The sequence below is a fragment of the Tamandua tetradactyla genome, chromosome 12 (genome assembly GCF_023851605.1).
Source record: "Tamandua tetradactyla isolate mTamTet1 chromosome 12, mTamTet1.pri, whole genome shotgun sequence".
NCBI lineage: Eukaryota > Metazoa > Chordata > Mammalia > Pilosa > Myrmecophagidae > Tamandua > Tamandua tetradactyla.
The window spans coordinates 22,079,992-22,096,572 of record NC_135338.1 but is presented as its reverse complement, the minus strand read 5'-3'; the positions used below and the strand labels follow the sequence as shown (position 1 = coordinate 22,096,572).

Here is a 16,581-nt window from a genome sequence, read left to right as displayed (position 1 = left end):
CCCTCCTACAGTGCCTTTCCAATGCTGCCCAGGAAAGGTTCTGAACTCCTGTATGGACCAACATTCCATAAGCCCTGGGAATCTTTAATCGCCCCAGATGGAGGGCCCACTCTGCCTGGGAAGGATTCGCATTCTCTTGGCATCTGTTTTGCAGCTTGCTCCTGCAAATCCTGATGAAGCGGATTGGGTAGAATGTCTCCTCCTTTTTAAGTGGAGGAAGGCTTTGTGAGCAAGAGGATGACTTCTCCAGAGCGTCCCAAAGTTATTAGCAAGACTGACCTTTCCCTTCAAGACCCTGCAACTCCTGCTCCTTTGCTGAATGCAGCTATTCTCTTGAGGGGCAAAATTCTGAGCTTACTTAATGAGCTCAGAGCAGTGCTGAGTGAGTTGGACGTTCCAGCACTGGAGGGCAGGAACTTGGCGGTGGACTCCTCCCTTCCTCTGGGCCGGATGTTCCCTCTCAGGTGGCAGCTGGGACCAGTCCTGTTGAGGGAGGTTCAGGAAGGGCTCTTGGCCTGGCTTTGTAACCTGAGAGTCAGGAAGCTACTCTCTCAGGAGGTGAGCTGCCTTGTAAAACAACAGTAGTCCTGTCTGCTCCTGAAGGAAGATGCTTGGAGATACAGCTTCCTTGCTTTTCTGCATTTGGCCTGCTTAAGCCCGTGGGAGCCACAAACCCCAGCATTAGCACATTGCTCTTTTTTTCAAATCTCTGTTCTTCTTAAACTCTTTCTCTCCCATTTCTTCCCTCCCCTCAACCAGGCATTGGAGGCTCCAAGACCAGCTGGGCTGTGTGTGTCCTTGCCATCTGCTAGGCCTCCACTCCTCAGTCCTGGGCTTTGGCCAGTGCTTTCACAGCTCTGCATCCCAGCTCTGCATGGCCATGTCTCTGAGAGAGGCCCAGAGGGGTGGGGGGCTCAAGGGAATGCCCTCCGAGGCAGTCACTGTGGTGGACGAGCATACCCTGTTTCCTCCCCTGTGGCCGCTCGGGAACTCTCACCACAGTCTGCTGGTTTTATTCCTTGTTGTGTATTTGTTTTTCGTGCATTTCTTGGTCCCCGTGGCTGTAAGAGGAATTGTGTGGAAAATCCAAAAATCCAAGTTCGGAGGCCACTTATTAAGAAAGGTTCCCATTTCTCTTCCTTCCATAATGTGAGTGTTGGAACACAAAGGACGGTGATGTCAGGTGTCTTATGACAAAAATACTTTATCTCATGTAATCTCTCTCTCTCTCTCTCTCTGTTCATCTCTCCAAACCATAAAAAATAACTAGTTTTTAGAATGCCTCACCCCTTGGTGATGGATGAGGGTCTCTACTTTGTGCACCCCGATTGACACCCCCCCCCCACCAAATAAGGAGAAGAATATAGCCTTTGCTGGGCATTTTTTTCTGATAGGCACCTCGTTGACCAGCTGTCTCTCTCATTCTCTCTCTGCTTTTGCTCTTTCCAAGCTGTTGCTTTTTTGTTTTGTTCATCACTCCTCAAAGTGTTCTGCTGGTTGATTCATTCTGCTCTTTGCCTGGTGAGTGGGGAGTCGGGGCTGCCCTTCCCTTCCATGGAGCCAAGTGGTTTCTGGCGTCCCTTCTGTCGTTTGACCACAGTGTGGTTGTGAAGAGTGCCTGCTTTCTGGCAAGTTGCCGTAAATTAAGGGCAAGGGCCGCAAGGATGATCTCATTTCAGGTGCCACTTCCTGAAAGGGGGTGATTGGAGCCAGGCCCATCAGAGGGGCATCAGCAGCCCTGCTCAACCAGCCTCTCTTTACACAGACAGCTAAAGAGAGATGGGAAAGTTTCTGAGGGTGAGTTAGTGCCTCTGTTTTGTTCAGCAGGAAATAATACTGAGTTTCTCAGCTTTCTTCTTAATGAAGGGCAGGGCCTCAGTCGGGAGTGGCATGGAGCTTCACAGCATCCCAGAGGATGGGATGGGGTGTAATTTGCGGAGACTTCCCATCACCCGCATGGCTCTCTGGGTCTGGCCCAGCTAGTGGCAATTCTCTAAGACCAGCTGAGGCATAACTGACACAGGGAGTTCAGAGGTGGGCCCTGCAGTGGAGGGAGAAAGAGCCATTTCCAGTCAAAGACTTGGAGAACTGTTGAATGTTTCTGCCCAATGATGAGTGTTAAATTTTACTAAGCTCCCACTGTGTGTGTGAGATCCTGGGCCAGTGTACTCAAGAAACACTCCCACATTTCTGAATCTTTCATTTCTCTCTCTCTCTCTTGCTGTTTTCCTCTAGCCTATAGAGAAGCTCAAATTTCTCGGATTGGGTATAAATTTCCCTTGGTCCAGCATCTCTGTCTACCAGCACTTGAAGCTTTGTCTCCGCTCCCATTAAATGTTTTGAGGGAACAGGCTACACTCATTTTACTCTCCTTACCCTGCTGCCACTGGCTTCAGTCCCATGACGTTATTGCAGCTCTTCTCACTGTGGTCACCAGTTGTGGATAATTAAAGCTCTTTGGAGTACTGAATGTTGTTGTCTGCACACTGCTTCTGGAAACTTTCTCCCTTGAGGCTTTCTGATGTGGGTACTTCCTGACCTATCTTGCTCTTTGATGGTTCCTCTTCCTCAAAGGTTTAGAATTCTCTAAACTCTGAAGAGTTAGAGTTCCCCAGGGTCCATCCTCAGCTCCCATTCTGGGCATCCTGTCACCTCTCCTGGGATCATCTTGCTCACTTTTGGTGTTTCTGCTGCCACCTCTTTACTCTGATGACTCTATATATCTCCAGGCCAGACCATTTCCCCAGGTTTTAGGGCTTGGATACCCAGCCTTGGGCTAAACATTTTCATTTGGAAATACCACAAGATGTCCCAGACTCCCATGGTTGACCTGGCACATGCTCTTTTCCCATCCTTTGCCTGTCTCTTACTTGTTCCTAGGTGTCAATTCAAAGCCTGCTTCTTCAGGGGAGGCTTCCCACATCCCTCAGGTTAATGTCTCCATATTGACACTTGCCTAGTACCTGGTACCCTCTGCAGCACTCTGCAATTTATAAATTATAAATTATTTGTATTAATTTGTTGACTATTTGTCTTCTCTACTGAACTGTAAGTGCCATGAGAGTAAAGAGCTTGTCTGCTTTCCTCCATTATTGCATCACCAATACCTAACACCATGGCTAACACAGAGTACGAGCTGAGTACCTATTTTCCACCTGTACTCATCATTCCTTCCCTAAACTTCCTCCTTCTCTCACAGTTGAGAGAAAGAGGTTGATAGAACCGCCATCCTGGTTGATAGAACCACCATTCTCTTTGTCACCTAAGTTAAAAAGTTTTCTTGACCCTTCCCTTCCCCTCACTAGCTATTTTCCTACTCAGCCACCGATATCCTAAATAGGTTTGCAACCTAATCCCTCCTCGCTATTTTGATTTCCGTTTTAGTTTCCTTGGCCGTTCAAGCAAATACCATGCAATGGCTTGGCTTAAACCATGGAAATTTATTAGCTCATGGTTTTAAGACTAAAAGAAAGTCCTAATCAAGGTTTCATCAAGATGATGCTTTCTTCTGAAGACTGGCATTCTAGAGCTGACTGCTGGTGATCCTTGATCCTTAGCTCCTCTGTCACATGGCAATGCACATGGCAGCCTCTCCTGGCCTCTCCATTCTCTTCCAAGATCTGTTGAATTTCAGCTTCAGACTTCTGCCTGTGGATTTCATTCTCTCTGTCTGCATTTCATTCTGCTTATAAAGGACTTCAGTAGTAGGATTAAGACCCATCCTGGACCATACCTTGATAGAGGTAACCTCAGCAAAATGTCATACTTACCATGGGTTCACACTCACAGGAATGGATTAAGTTTAAGAACATGTTTTTCTGGGGTTCATACAGCTCCAAACCACTACAATTAGCAAAACCCTGGTTCATGCCTACATTATCTCTTTCTCAACTGCTGCAACACATCATTTTTCCTACCTGTAGTCTTGTCCCCTCCCTTTAAATCTAGTTCTCCAAAGGGATCTTTCTTGAAAGCAAATCTAGCCACCTCATCCCATTTAGAACCCTTTGTTGACTCCCATGTCTCAAGTTTCCTTAACATGATTCTATATAAGGGCCCGCTGTGATCTGGCCCTTGTCTACGTCACCAGCCTCATCTCTAATCCCGCCTCAAGCTGCTAGCAGTTTTCCATGAACTCCAGGCTATTTTTCACTTCCTTCCATGCCTTTGCTTATGCTTTCCTCCTACTTGAAATGCCCTTGCCTGACATGCCTAGCTCTTCTTCCCCATCTCTCACAACTATACCCAAATATCTTCTGGTCCTCCTTGAACACACATCTCAGACCCCTGCACCCCTTGCAGAAAGCCTTCTGTGTTCCTCTATCATGCTCCCATAAAGCCTTGGGTATATCCCTATTCTTGCACTTACCACCCTATAATTAGTCCCTAGCCTGTTTTTATGACTGTCCTTAACATTTGACTGCAAACAGAGACCAGATTTCAATCATCATTGTAACTCCATGCCTAGCACAGTGCCTGACACATAGCTTGCCTTTTAAAGGAAAGAATACATGAGTCCAAAACAATGGACAATGAAATTAAGGCACAGACGTATACTTCTACTACTATGACTGCTGCTGCTGCTACTACTACTACTACTACTATTGCTACTGATATTAAGTGTTTATTGTGCTCTTTCTAGGTGCCAGGCACTGGTCTCTCTTTAATCTTCACACCAATCCAGAAAGGTAGATAGTAATAGTATCTTCATTTTATTGATAAGGAAACTTCATTTTATTGATGGAGAGATGTTAGTTATTTTCTCTCAGTTTATACAGCTAACAAGTAGTAGAGCTGGGGTTTGAACCCAGGCAGTCTGTTCCAGACCCCTGGCTCTTAATCTTACCTACTAGCAGAAATAACATACATGAACTTTAAAAAATTATGCATGTAGGTGGTGCCACAGTGGCTCAGCAGGCAGAGTTCTCGCCTGCCATGCCAAATACCTGGGTTCTATTCCCGGTGCCTGCCTGTGCAAAAACAAAACCAAAACCAAAGAACTATGCATGTAAAAATTTTTTCTTTGTATTGCTTGGTGGATCTGATAGGGTTCTCTGTCTTTGGAGAGTAAAAGCGTATCCCAAAGCAGTTAACAGGTCAAGCAATGTGTCTCTCTAGACATTTCTATAGGGAATGGATTGTTGCCTGGGAAATTGTTTCAGATTCACAGAAAATGCAACATGCAGGAAAATGTGACCAGCTTGGTCCTGTGGATAACACTTCCTCCCCCTCTAATGTCTTAAAGAGCATTCTTAGTAATCTAGTCCTTCACCTATCACCATATTGAATGAGGATGGAAATGCATTAATCTCTGGCTGTCATTGGCACCTCAGAACGAAGTTTGATAGAAGAAAAAAGAAGAGGGGAGAAAACATAGAAAGAAATATGGAATCATCAGGAAAGGTGGCCATTAAGAACAAGGGAAGGGTGAAGTAACTTCATTTACTACACAATTTTCTTACTGATAGGTAACCTAGAAAAAAAGGAAGGAAGTACAAAGTGCTGGTTTTGTACCTGGGTGGCTTGTCCCAACAACTGGACCTTCATTTAGAGGGGAGGGGTCTGTGTTAGCCCAGGCCATGATGACAGTGCAGGTCTGGGCCTGAAACCTGGAGATGTTTGCCAACATGCCTGTATTGGTGTAAAAGGGATGCAGAGCTAGGAGGACAAGTGGGCTGTTAGTGAAACAAATCTGAGGTTGAATCAATTAGTTCTTAAAATCCTGTAGGTTAGCTCCAAGGTGGGATTCTAAAGGAACTCCCAGCAGGCTTGTGTGGACAGGGTCAGGGGAGGACAGAGCATATCACAGTCCTTACCCTGGGTGTTTTCTGCCATCGCTTTGGAAGTCATTCATCTGCCCACTTGACAGCCGTCTCCTGGGTCCCAGTGGCGATGAGCTAGTTATGCAGACCGACACGGTGCTGATGCTTAGCAGCTATTCAAACATTAAATCCTTTTCTCTTTCCCTCTTCAGAGGTGAGAGAGCAGGAATCCACAAACTTTTCCTGTAAAGGGCCAGATAGTAAATATTTTTGACTTTGTGGAACACATACAGTCTCTGTTGCATATTCTTTGATGACAATCCTTAAAAAACAGTAATAGCTTGTGGGCTGGATTTGAACTGTCAAGAGTACAGTAATAATCCAATTGCAGCTTCAGGCTCTGCTGTGGGCAGAGGGGGTGGTTCAAAGAGCCCAAGGTTATGCTACTTTTTATGAATAGTAGAGCCCCTGTGTCATGGGGTGGGTAGACCAGGGATGGGTGGACTATGACCCGTGGGTCAACTTTGGAACCCAATTTGGACCCCCCATTATTGCTTGAGGTGAGCAGGGGGTTTGTAACCACTGAGCCCCTCTTCCAGGCTTCCTGAATACAAGTACAACAAAGGTGAGTTTTCGTTAATGCAAATAGAAAGTGACCTATTAATTTGAGGGTGACTTTATACTAGAAAAGGCATTCATCTTAGTGACTAAGATGGGAATCCCTGACATTGGAGTAGGAGAAATGATCTGAAAAGAGGAAGACTCCATTCAGTAGGCAAAAATGCAGTCTTACTCTTTAAGAGGAGATGCATAAATATTGTCCTGTCTGATTTGGATTAGGTACAAGTGTCCAAGTTTTGATAAAATAGGCTAGAATTTACAATTACATTTTTCATCGACCCTATCTTTTGTTAGATCGACTAGGTTAATTTAAATATCACTTGACACTCATTTGACATTTACAGAGTTGAGTTTTAGACATAGTATTGAGAGAACGAAGAGAGTAACAAGGATAACCCATCTTTTGCCTAATCCCTCACCCAGTGGATGCGGAGACTTTGGTTTCTGCTGTTTTCTCTGTCAGTTTTCAGGTCCATGGTCCCTGATCTGAAGTTTTTGGGTATATGGGCTTTGAAAGTCAGATTTTTTTTAGACTTAGAAATGTTGTAGTATGTTCGGAGCAGCATCCCATAAAATAAGTTGATATTTTTGCAACAAAACTTATGAATATTTACTTGCAGCGAGATAAGTAATCTTATCTATAAGATTAACCCGACCTCAGTTAAGGGAAGATTTTATCCCCAAATAAGTTACCAAAAAACCATTATATTTTCAGAACTTTTTGGATTTCAAAAGTTACGCAAATAAGGGATTATGATCTCTATCATTTCTCTTATATTAGACTGGAAGCTCTGTGCGTGTAGGGTATATATCCCCTGTAGTGCCCAGCATTTTGCATGCACATAGCAGGTGCTGATTAGAAGTCAATTGATTTCTTAAGGTTTTTATAAGTAAGACCTTGAAGTGGTGCACTTCACTTTCCACTCATTTAATCATACCTACCCACAAGGACGACTGAGAACTGTGCTTAAAAAGAGTAAAACTTGGGTATTGCAGGCACGTAGTAGGCACTCATTTAAAGTCCATTGATTTTTTATTAGCATAGACATGAAGGTGTAAGTTGAGTGTTATGCAGCTATTAAACAACTAGCTTTTATTTTTCTATTTCCTTAATTTCAAAACATATTTTCCAAAATGTTGGAACTCTCCTATAGGCTATAATTAAACCAAAAGTTACAGATGCATCTTAAATTGGAAAGGAGTAATTGAGGTAAAAGCAGTTGGATTCTGTGTGTGTTGGAGGGTGAGGGGGTGATGGACTAGCAAACTTGTGGAGTGTGTAACTCAGGGATTGTAACATGCACATACTTGACTTATTAACAGTATTGATAAAACTTGTATTTCAGGGAATATTAATTGTGCCTTAGCCATAAATACTTATTTAGACCATAATCTGAAAATGACTAAGTTCTCTAATAACAGTATTGAAAACATTACCATTAGTAGGCAAGGAACGGTGAGGTCATCCTCTTAGGACATCAACATTGGCCAGCTCCTGACACAGGACTGAGTCTGATTAGGGAGCCCCTAGTTAGAGAGAAATGAGAATTTGGAGTGTGTGTTTAGAGAGCAAAGAAAATGAATATGGTTTTTAAGTGGGACCCATGATAAAAGGCTAATGGGATTTAAATCATGCTACTAGGAAGCAAAAGTGACTTCTTTAAGTGTGTGCCTGTAATCAGGTTTCTATCTTTGTATTGAAGGTAAAATAGGAGATACCATCATATGATTGCTATAAAAATAAGTAGATTTGAATGGCAGTAAAATCATTAAAGCAAGATATAAACTTAACGCAATGATGGTGAGTCACTAGAACAGATCATCAGAGAGGTCTATGGACTTTTTCTCAGAAAAGGTTTAAAAGCAGCCCTGGGTGATAGCTCAATATAAATATGAAGATACAGATAAGAGGACTGAAAGCACTGTGAAAAGTTAAAGAATGGGCGGGCCGCGGTGGCTCAGCGGGCAAAGTGCTTGCCTGCTATGCCGGAGGACCTCGGTTCGATTCCCGGCCCCAGCCCATGTAACAAAAACGGAGAAACAGAATACAATAAAACAAGAAAATGTTTAAAAATGTTTCCCTTTCTTCCTTCCTTCCTTCCTTCTATCCTTCCTTCCTTCTCTCTGTCTTTCCTTTAAAAAAAAAAAAAAAAAAAAAAAAAAAAAAGTTAAAGAATGCATGGGATCATGGCTTGGTGATAGATTGTGGAGGAAGTAGAGATATGAGGTTGATAATGAGGTGTGCGACCCTTTGCCTCGCACTGGAGAGGGTTTGCAGTGGCAGCATGTGAAGCATAAACAAAACAAAAGCACAGTTCTTTTCAAGAGCTGGACTGGTCTGGCTGACACAACAGCAAAGAGTGGGATGCTCCATTTGGCATGAACTCTGCTGTGAGTTTCAAGCGGTTTATTTAGAATCTGGCCGGAAAGGAAGAAAATATAACAGGTCAGCATTTCCCACCAACTGGCTTGGTGTCTGAGGGTAGTAAATGCTCTCATCTCTGACTCTCCTGAGTCCTGCTTGCTGTTTTGGCTTAGGAGTTTGATCGTTGCTCCAAGGCTCTGGATTTTCCCTTCTAAGTTGATGCTCTGATAGAAAGCCAGAGTGACTCAGAATGATCTACTGCCAGGCCTGGAAGGTACCTGAAGGATAGGCTTTTCCCTATCCACCCACCCATCCCCTGATTCTCGGTGGATGCTGAGGTTGGAAAACCCTCCCCTGGATGCCCACGTTAGGGTCCTCTTAGCCTGAGACTCGGTACTGTACCTGGAAGATGGCTGTCTGTAGGACTGTCCTGTCCGTTCTTCATGTAGATGGGACACTTAACCTCATGTGGCCAAGATCTGGGCCTTTGATGTTTTTTTTTCAGGAGAGAAGACCAGTAGCCAAATTGGAGTCTCTTCACATGCCTGTTGGATCACTTTTTCCTAGTGAAATTCATTTGAATTCTCTGGCGCACTGAGAACTAGTTGCCCATACAAGAACTTACCAAGCCTGAGGCTGCTAAGCTTATGAGAAACTGGAGAAATCACACCCTGGGGTGACTCCATGCTTAGATAGAAGTATTTTATGAGCACTGAGAAATACGAGAATGGAGGCTATATGGGCGGGTGACTGGCTCCCACTTACGCAGAGGAAAGTGCAGTAGGCTGGCTGCATACCACCCAGGATGGCGGCACTGTGCTGCTGGCGAGTAGTTTCACCTCCACACACACTGCTGCTCTGCTCGGAAGCTGCAGCAGGAGCTCCTCGTGTTCTTTTCACCTTATCAGCAAAACTCTAGAATCTAATAGTTGAGTTGACTTCTTTCTGCTGTCCACCTCCCAAGATGTGAAGGATCAGTGAGGCACTGGCTATTTCTGACATAAGTGTAGATCCAATTTAAACAAATCATGCTTTTATATGGCTCACCCAATATCTGAATACACTCAACTATATCTTCCCCCCACCGTTGTCTTATTGTGACAAGACCATGACTTCCTTCAAGGCAGAAGATATTATTTTTCTTTACCCACAGTGTGCTGCTCAGACCCCTGAGGTTGCTGAATAAGTATTAATTGAATTAGTCAATGGCCATAGCACAGGTGCATATATTAGCTGCCTTGTGTTTTCATTCAGCTACAAATCCCGACAACCTGTGTGTTCAGCTGCCCTTGCGGAAACATTGGCATATTCTGTCTCTGTACCTGCACTGGCCTTCTACAGTTGTGTGTGTCTCAAACCCCCTTAGCCAAGCATGATGATCTGTAAGGCATGAGACCTGTGCACACAGCCCCTAGGACACATGCACCCTCTCGCCCATATTTCCTGCCTCTTTCAAAGCATTTAAGAATGAGATCTACTCCTTACTCCACTTATTAGGCAGGGTTTTTATTATCATGTAGCTTGGTACTCTTGCTGAGATCAGGCTTCTCTGTGTAGGGAGAAGGGAATTCCTTGATGTATTATTATCAAGTTGCCATAAGTCAGGAGTTCCAGTTCTCTGCTTTCATTCTGATCACAGGGGGTGATACAGGAACATTAACATCTAGTGTTTCACTCCGTGCTTTAGGCTGTGGTTGTAACAGTGCTTTACAGTGGTGGTTTTCAATCTTTTAAAACCAGGGGGTTACTAAAATTTTATCTGAACTCTGTGGTCTACCTTTATGCATGAAATGTTGAGTGCATTTCTTAAAATCAGTATTGGCCCAAAGAGCCTGGCCACAAATATATTTAATAAAGTTCACATTAAACACTACAATGGCAAATTCAAAATAGAGTAGATGAGCCAATTGCAGAGCTCATCATTTCATGACTTCGGAAACACACATGGGAACTTCTGATCCCTAAAATATAATAATTTCATATTGTCGAAGGCTTTTACAGCTTGCTAAGTCTATGTATTGGGTGATCCTGATGCCTTTTAAAATTAGTGTCACAAAAGGGCCGTAGAACTACCTTTTCCTTTTCATCTCTACAATTTTCGTTTGGTAAAACTTTAAGTTTGCACAGTGCCTTGCACAGAACAAGTACTCAGAGAATATTTGCAGAATGAATGAATGATGCTCATTCACAGAGCAGCAAGTTTTGTTCTCATTTTCTAGTTGATGGAATGAAGAGATTGACAGGAATTCAGGCTAAGGCATAAAGAGTACAGTTTTTAAATAGGTTTGCAGTTTCCAGAGACACAGAGCCACTTGGCCAGTGTGATTGGTGCTTTTGTATTCATGAATTGCATATACACGTTCATAATATATGTACCAATCATAGGCATACACAGTTATCCGCTTTTTGGCGGGCTAAACAGCTACTTCTGTTCAAAGGCAAAACTTAAGTGGACATTTTCTGATAAGAAAGCCCACATGCCGTGGGTGTAGCAAACTGTGTAGGGTACAAAGAGAGATAAGAAGAGGGGCAGGCCAGTTCTGCCCTGCCCAGATAATGGGATGGGGGATTAGAAGGAGTTTGTTACATATAGACAGTCCCTGTCTGGTTTGATTATGGATTGGTTACTTTGGCTCTTTCATTTCCTGAAATTTCACTTGTTTTCTGTGACTTTCTCTCTAACTTAACAAGGCGAGGTAGTGAGAGCAACTAGTCAAGGAGTAAGGACTTCTGGATCTTGTTTTTGGTTGAGTCATCAGCAAATGTGAACATGGAATGTTCAGGCCTTTTAGGAACAGCATTTTCCTCTCCATTGCTAAATAACATGCCCTGGTTATGAAGGAAACTGGAGCCAGACATATCTCTAAACACCGAGGTCTTACATCAGGTGAGCCTCCTGGAACGGGGTTTGGATATATTTTGGAAATGTTTGGTTATTTTTAGTAGAAATGGAATAGGGTACAGGCAAGGGGAATAGTAAATCTGAATTTTACAAATAACAGGAGCTTATAGGAAACTCTAATCTTCACTTTTCTTTTCAGTAAAAGCCCTGCTAAATGTTAATGTGAATAATTTTACTGTGAAGAAAGTTGAAATTTATCATTAGAGACAATTCGTCTGTAGGTCATGCTGTCAGACCAATGCCAGGCAGGCCAGGTCTCACTTTACCTTCTGCTTCTTGTGGTTGTGTGACCTTGGGCAAGTTCATTTACTTCTGTGAGCTCCAGTCTCTTCATTTACGAAAAAGCAAAAGTGAGAAACCTTCCTAGGAGTGTACTGATCATGGAATGAGCTGTGCGTATTAGGGGCTTAGCATACTGCCTCATGTGCACTGAGTACTTGCTAGATACAATCGTTATTGTTTTTATTTTTGTTACCCTTGTTTTTGCGGTGGTATTCTTCTACAAATGTGTGTTGTTGGAGGTACAAGGTCCTGCTGTGTGTTTGGGACCTGACTTCTTTACATGTGAGTAGCCAGAGGCTGGCTGCCTGACTGAAATGCAGGAAGAGGGTTTAAATGAGAATAGACAATTCACAACCGAGGGTAATTGAGGGTAACTGTAAAAATAAAGATTGGGTTTTCCAGCCCATTGTTTCTACACTGTAATTCCTGCTAAGCAATTCTTGCAAAGTATGTGACATATTAGTCGTGACCATTCTTTGCTCTATTTTGAAGATGGGTAGACTTGGCTATTGTTGGATCTCAACTGCAGCAGTCTCTGTTTGACCTGGCATGCACCACTTTTATAATTAAGAACAACCTAAGAAAACATATTAGACTGGCTGGAAGGAAATGCACCAAAATAATCATGGTTTTGTCTAGGCTAAAACACAGCTCTGTTCTAGGGATGGGAGGTTTCTGGTGGTGGTAGCTGCCTAGGAATTCTGCCAGGAGAATAGGCAAATTCTGCATTGAGCAAGGAGTGGTTGGGGTCAAGGTACACGAGCTAATGATAAGAGCAGAAGGGATGAGAGCCTGCTGACTGACCCTACAGGAGTAAGCTGCTAAGGCAAACCAAGCAACATTCCCCTTTTTTATGTAAACCCATTGTTCTCTCTGAGCCCAGTTCTTCAGATTGGCTTGGCAACTAATGACGTTTACCCAGAGCCAGACAGTCACTGAGGCCTGAAACCTCCACTACCTCCCAACAGATGTCAGTTTGATGCCTTTGTTTTCTAGCTTCAGAAGCCAGGGGTTGTAATGGCAATAGGGAGCTGTGATGGGGCTGTGACCAAGTAGCCATGGGAAGGTAAAGAGGCTACTGTGTGTTTTGTTGTTGCAGCAAACATTCAAACACTGATTTTCATTTTCCAAATGGAGTAAAAGCATCTTTCTCCCTTTGTTGGCCGAGAAGGGGGTGGTGACATGATGAATCTTGAGTAGTAACAGATGACTGTTCTGCTTCCTTCCCCTAAGCATCTCCTCTATAGACGTGTCTCAGACGTCATTGCAGAGAGATGGTCCCTCCTCATGTCTGCTCCTGACATCATAGGAGCCTTAAGAAGTGAAAAAGCATAAGCTTCTTGTTTTAATCCAAACCTGTCAGCCAACATTTAGAGGATCTACCTACAAACCCCAAAAGGGCAAAGTGGCCAAAACCTGTGAATGACCCATGGAAGCACTGGGTGACATATTTCTGATGACATAAACCTCTACATTTACACATCTTCAGCTTTTAAGTACTAAAAGCAGAGGGAAGAAACTGGAGAAACTGAGGCACAAAGAGGGACTTAACAAATAATTCTTCAGAGCTCTGGAAGCAGCAACAGATGTTGGGCAGTGATAGTAACCTATGTGTTTCCAGCGGTCACACTCCGTGCCAATTTGTCTGGTAAGGACTTTAAATACATTATCCCATTTGATCCAAGCAGCAGTGCTGTGAGGTGGTTACTATTATTAATTCCACTTTACAGATGATGAAACCAACAAAAACTTAAAGAGGTTGATTAAATGGGCTAAGGCCATGCAGTTAGTAAGTGGCCACATTTGGAGTCATGCCCAGATATGCTCCTAACCACTGCACTGTACTGCCTGGTTCACTTCCCCAGATCAAAGTCACCTTAGTGTACTATTTCTGGCACTAACTCTCCTGCATGCTACCCTTGGGTGCTTTCTGGAAGCTGGCTCAAGCCCTTGCTGAATGGAGGAGTACTGCTACCATGTACTGGGGAACGCTGAGGAATGGCAAGCCTTCTGGAGTTGCTTGCAGACTATTTTCTATTTTAGCAATGACTGCTCACTTCTCTGCCCCTTTCAAGTGACCTACCCTGGCTTATGTGTCTACCACCCTGGCCACACATGCACCTTCCCAAGAATGGTAGCCACGTGGCAGTTTTTGCTACCCCTTGTACCAGCCAAGCTATTTGGAGTCAGGCTTCTTTAAGAGAGGAATGTGGCAGCAGTTATTTTGCAAGCAGCTAAGCCTGATTACGGGGTAAGGCACTGACATGCTGTCTAGTTGGGAGCTTCTGGGTAGCCCATTCCCAGTGCTCAGATCTAGGGGTACCTTGTCCCGGGTGCTCTCGAATGATAACATTTGCCGCGCTCTTTAACAGATGCGAGGAGAGTGTTATCAAACTGCAGCACCTCGGAAAACCTTGTGCATGAAACTCTCTTCTAGTTCCATGCACCGGGGTTTTCCTTCTTCTGTAAGTAGGTAGATGTGTGCTGTGTTAAAGAAAGATGCTAAAAAATAGGAAGGTGGGACTTAAAAGGTGGGCTGGGGTTCAGAAATAAGAAATTTCCCTTCGGACCCTGCCACTTGTTTGTCCTGGAAAAGTCACCCCACCTTGCTTTCATTTCTTCTCTATGTCTGTGCTTCGAGTTTTCAGAGGAAAGGTAGGTCTGAAGCAGTCTGGAGACCTGGGGTGTTTGGGTTTCAGACTTTGGAGTGTGGATTACCTGTGACTCTAAGGGGGCTCTTTGGCCTCACGATGCGGCTCGTCTTTCTTTCCTGTTGCCTTCCTTGATGTCCTTGTCGTCTGCTGTTGAGCTGGATGTGGAACGATCGCAAAACTGTTTTTAGCCTCACATTTCCTTTGATCTCCACAGTCCTTCCTGCAGAGGTGCCTGGGTCAGGCAGGGCTGATGGAGCAGGCATCCTGGTGGTGAAGGCAGGACCTCAGAGCCCAACTGCCAGGGTCGGAACCCCAGTTCTGTTACTTACTAGCTGAGGGCCTGTGGCAGGCTGCTGAGCCTTCAATGACTCAGTTTCCTCACCTATAAAATGGGGTGACAATGAAGGCAAATGCCTCACAGAACTGTTTTTGTTTGCTTGTTTTGAATGGGCAGGCACCGGAAACAGAGCCCAGGTCTCCGGCATGGCAGGCAAGAACTCTGCATGCTGAACCACCGTGGCCCACCCACAAAGCTGTTTTAAGGACTTGATGTGGTGGGTTTATGAAGTTCAGTGCCTGGTGCAAGGTACGCTTGCAATAAATGTTTGATGGCAACAGCTTAATAGCTGGAGAAATTCCCACCCTGTTATCCAGGTGAGAAAGCTAAAGCACAGGAGGGAGAAAACAGTTGTTCCACTTATGTCAGTGAGGCATGTTTAAATTACCTGCCTTACTGTGAGCTCCTTAAGGTCAAGGGACCATCTCATTACCCTTTTTGGTATTCCTTTTAGCCCCTAAAGTTGTGATAGATAGTATACACATAGTATGTGTTTGGGGAAGATTTGGTTAATTAACTGGGTGTTCATAATCACGGTGTTGTTTTTTTTTTGTATGCTGTATGACGGGTCACAATTCATTATTTTTCCATGTGAGTATCCTGTTATTGCAGCACCATTTGTTGATTTTTTTCTTTAATTTGTTCCTTTGGTTTTTGTTTGTTTGTTTTGCTTGTTAGTTTGTTTCTTGGGAGGTATGTGGACCAAGAATCAAACCCGGGTCTCCTGCATAGCAGGTGAGAATTCTAACACTAAATTACCCTTGCACCCTATCATGATCATTTTTAATATCAGCAATAGGCAAAAAAGGACAGAGCAGCAAAAATGTAGAGACCATATACATCTCCCTGGTAATGTGGTTTCTTCCTCCTCGCTGATCTTTCTTCTGTTCAAGTCCAGTATTTAGCACTAGACAGGCTCTAGAAGCAGGGAGCTCAGGAAGTGAGTGCCATGTGAATTTCCACATGCATGAAGGAATGATGAAGTCAGGACTCTGTGGGTCACCACCCAGCCAAGTGTAAGAACAGGGGCGTGTTCTCCTTCAGGTCACGAGAAGGCTTCTTGAAATAGCCTGAGAGTTCTTTTGGGGGAACAAGTCCCCTATCAGAGAAAATGCAACTTTTTCAATGTGCTCTCCAAGTTCTAGGGCTGCATTTTGGAAAGATTTTAGGGTTATACATGTGACTGTGTATTTGAGGCAGTCAGTACTATCCTTGTGATTTTCAAGGGTTTTGCTTTTTCAGTCTTTACAGAAGATACTTTGAGACCTTGAAACTATGAATTTAAACAAATGCCACAACCTCCACCTTGCTGTTTCTCACCTCATATGTGATAAAGACTCAGAAAAGCATGGTAGCCTTGCAGGGTATTCTCAATGGGCAGAAAAACAAGAAGAGCCGCTTGGAGGGGTCCGAAGGTAGAATGACCATTAGCAGTCTATCTTATGAGAACGATGAGCTTTGCTTCCGAAGGGTGCACCATGGAGTGGACTGCACAAGAGGGAACCCTCAGAGGACCTGGGGCCAAGCCCTGGCTCTGCCACCAACATCCTGGGCGAGGAACTTGATGTTTAAGTCTTAGTTTGTGTAACTGAATTTGAGATTATTACATCTCCCGTCTGCCTCACAGGGTTGTTAGGAGGATTGCAGAGAAATTGCAT

General features: G+C 44.0%; 1 protein-coding gene across 4 annotated transcripts in view; it reads left to right on the top strand.

Moving 5' to 3' along the window:
• SPTB (spectrin beta, erythrocytic) overlaps positions 1-16,581 on the top strand; it is a 125,166-nt gene that overhangs the window by 22,313 nt on the left and 86,272 nt on the right. Inside the window, exon 2 of one of the 4 annotated variants that reach the window (XM_077122713.1) lies at positions 15,041-15,172. The exons of the other annotated variants lie outside the window; for them this stretch is intronic. The gene's annotated coding sequence lies outside the window, so the exon portion shown is untranslated. The remainder of the gene's footprint in view (positions 1-15,040; positions 15,173-16,581) is intronic. 4 annotated transcript variants of the gene reach the window in all.